A 3,859-nucleotide genomic window follows, 5' to 3' on the forward strand; every position below is an offset into this window, starting at 1 on the left:
TTCATCAGGTAACCGTGGCTCTGGGGCCAACTCCATGGATTTCATGTCTTCCTGTAGTGGTCTTAGGATCAGTTGATCCACAGCTTTTATATCTGGAAACTCTGGTGGCACGGCCAAATGAACATATTCCAGACCTTGCAACTGTGGACTGGAGGTCAACTCCATTGATTTCCTATTCTGTAACTGTGGTGCTGGGGCTAACTCAGCAGATTTTCCACTTTGCTCTTGTGTTCCTAGAGTTAAACGAATAGATTGCAGACCTTGAAGCTGAGCGTTGGGCTACTGCACAGAATTCCCACTTCCAGCAGTGGAATGGGTGCCAACCCATCAGATTTTACACCTGCAGTTGAAGTTCTGGGGCCGATTCTATGGAGTTCACAGTTGGGATCAACTGTCCATATTTTGCCATTTGTGGGATTGAACCTGAGGTTCCGTCTATAGGTTTTACATTTTGTAACCTGGGGATACTTCATGGAATCCACCAACCTTAAGCTGTGGCATTGGCTTCACCCCCAAATAGTCTACATCTGGCAGTAGTGATGTAGTGGTCAATACTGCAGAATCTGTGACTTGATTCAGTGGCTCTTGATTCATTCCCTCAGATGCTGTACTTTGACCCAGTGACCTCGGGACTGTACCTAAAGATTCCATTATTTTGATGAGGTGACTGTGTCAACTCAGTTAGATTTGTGACTGTGGGGTCAGAGGCCAACCCTCTAGTCTCTATAGTTTGGTGGCTTTGCCTTGGACTCCTCTCTGAAGGTTCTAAGATTTGATCCCACGGAGTCATCCTTGAAGACTCTATGACTTGATGAGATAGGCCTGGGGTTAATGCCATAGTTTCTGTGCGTTGATGATATGGTTGTGGAGTCATCCCCACAGAGTCCAGCACCTGAATCCATGACCCATGGGGTCAACTCCAGAGGTTCTTTGACTTGAGATACTGGCCTTGAGGTCAAATCCGGAGTTTCCACAATTTGTGGATTGTGATGCTATGATCATTCCCATGGGTGACCCCAGGGCTACTGGATGTTACCTTTAGAGAATGTATGGATTGATGTGATGGCATTGGAATCACCCCTACTGATTCTGTGACTTTAGGTGGTGGCTTTGGAGGTAAACCCACAGTTTTCTACAACTCCAGGTGAACCATAGTAGTAGGAGAGCCGGAAGTCAAACCATCTGGTTGAGTCACCTCCTGGGGTCAAATTTGCAATTTTAGACTGTGAATCTCATATTCTATAACATGTGACTGTGCTGATGGAATTATCCCCATGAAATCCACAGCTTGTAATAGTGCCACTGGAGTTACTTTTGTGTAATCTGTAACTTGATGCAATGGAGTGGAGATCATTTCCAGGGATCTTGTGTTTTGACACACTGGTCCTGGAGGAATGTTCAATGGTTCTATGGCTTGATTTTGTGGCCTTGAGGTTATGTCCACGGATTCAGCAACTTTAAACTGTGGCCCTACAGTCATTTCCACAGTTTGCACAACTTCATGTCCTACCTGTGGACCTATCTCTCCTGGTGGCATGACTTCATGATCCAACGATGTGTTTATATCTCCAGACTCCATGGCTGGATACTGTGTTCTTGGGGTTATTCCCTCTGATTCTATGATATGTGAATGTGATTTTTTAATCATCCCGATAGAATCCATGACTTGAAGCAATGCTACAGGAGTTACCTTCACATTATCTGTGACGTGATTCGGTGATCTGGAGGTCATCTTTGATTCATAACTTGATGCTGAGGACTTGATGTTACCTCCACTGATTCAGTGATTTGATATGATGGTTTTGTGCTTACACTCACTCTTTTCATCGTTTCCACTGGTTTCCCAACTTCATCTGGTGGCTGTGGGAACAAACCCACAGATTCTGTCACTTCTGAATGTGATTCTGGGATGATCCCCATTGAATCCATGACTTGAAGTAATGCCAATGGAGTTACCTTTATGCTATCTGTAACTTGATATGATAGCCTTGGGGCCAGCTCCACTTTAGTCACTTGGGTCTCATGCTGCTGCATCCTTTTTTCCGGAAAACTATGACCCTCTGCTCTATACTAAGCTCTAGGATGTGTTTTGGCTTCTTCTGCAGGAAATTGGTTTCCCCTTGAACTATGTCAACTCCTAAACTTTTGGGAGGTGGAGTGCCCAGTGATGTAACTAAGGGCCTGGATTCAACGATTTGGGGCCATCCCCCAGTTGTGACAGCTTACCTGGGATAAGTGACTGTGAAATTTTTGTTTCTGTTCTATTCAATCCAGATTCCACTCCAATATTCACATGGAGCTGGAATGATGGACAGTTTGGGGATTTATTGTTGATACTTTGTTCAGTGCTTTGATGGGTAGGCATAGATACCTGCATTTGAGGTTTCTCTGGTTCAGGGACTACTCCTCCTCGTGCCTCAGTTAAATAATGCAGCATTTCCCATGATTCCTTCACAGGCAGAGGAACTGTTTGTTCCTTCAAAGTACAAACCTTCCAAGCCATATGTCCTTCTAACTTCCACCTAGCCAAAGGAGAGAGCTGGAGTGGAGCCCGCCCTGAGAATCGTGGTCTTGCCTTGCAGATAGAACTTGACCCATGATCCAATGTCAAATGACTCTTGCTCCCTCTCCCATTCTTTGTTTGTTCTTGTTGACAGAGACCTGGGGATTCAAAAACAGAGCTTTGAGACCTTAATGGTGAAAGAGCTGCCAAATCCTCCAAAAGATTGATTTCTCAAGCTGTGAGAGTTGAAAAGGGGGGCAGGGATGTGCCTTGGTTCCTGAGCACAGAAGACTGGTTTTTGGGTAAAATGGGTAAACTAAGGCTCTGGAGTTGACAGGTTGTTCCTTCAGAAATGACAGAAAGGTGTGACAGGCTGGAGCTGTTGCATAATGATCCAGAGGAGATGCTGTGATCAGTAGAATGTTTTGCCTTCTTACAGCCACAACAGGGTAGAACAGGCTCCTGAGACACAAACACAGAGGAGGTGGAGGAAGAAATCATATCCGAAGATTCTTGCAAACATGAGTGCATAAGACTTGATCTAAGAAATAAAGAAAAATTCCATTTGCTTTGAAGCAGGAGAAGGTAGGAAAAGTAGGAAAAGGGAAAGATAGTGGCCATTTCAAATGTAAAATATTTTGACCTGAGGGAGTACAACAACAAAAGAGGTTGCTTTCCCCAACTTCAATACTTTTTTTTTTTTTAATTTTTATTTATTTATGATAGTCACACAGAGAGAGGGAGAGAGGCAGAGACACAGGCAGAGGGAGAAGCAGGCTCCATGCACCGGGAGCCCGACGTGGGATTCGATCCTGGGTCTCCAGGATCGCGCCCCGGGCCAAAGGCAGGCGCCAAACCGCTGCGCCACCCAGGGATCCCTCCAACTTCAATTACTTATAGAAAGAATTCCTCTACCAGGAGGAAAGGGAGGCCATTGTCTCCACTGCAATCAGAAATGATTCATAAACCAGTTGTTCTTAAACCTTTGAACTCAGAATTTATCCCCACTATCAAAACTAACCAACCAACCAAACTAACAATCTCTCTTTTCCCTCTCTCTTTCCCTCCCTCCTTCCCTCTCTATAACCCTTCCTCCCTTCAGTCCCTTCCTTCCTCTCTCTTAAAAGTTCTACCAGCTTGGGGGTACCTGGCTGCCTCAGTCAGTATAGCATGGAATTTTTGATCTCGGGACTGTGAGTTTGCGCCCCACATTGGGGGTAGAGTTTACCTAAAAAAAAAAAATACCAAAAACTTCCATCACTTTCAACCCCCACCCAGAAACTACCTTCCCTGACCTTGTGCATTCCAGATGTTTGAAGATCTGTTGAAGACTTCTGTTCATTGACCAGAGTATAT

Source organism: Canis lupus, unplaced genomic scaffold (assembly GCF_011100685.1).
Source record: "Canis lupus familiaris isolate Mischka breed German Shepherd unplaced genomic scaffold, alternate assembly UU_Cfam_GSD_1.0 chrUn_S347H507, whole genome shotgun sequence".
Classification (NCBI taxonomy): Eukaryota; Metazoa; Chordata; class Mammalia; order Carnivora; family Canidae; genus Canis; species Canis lupus.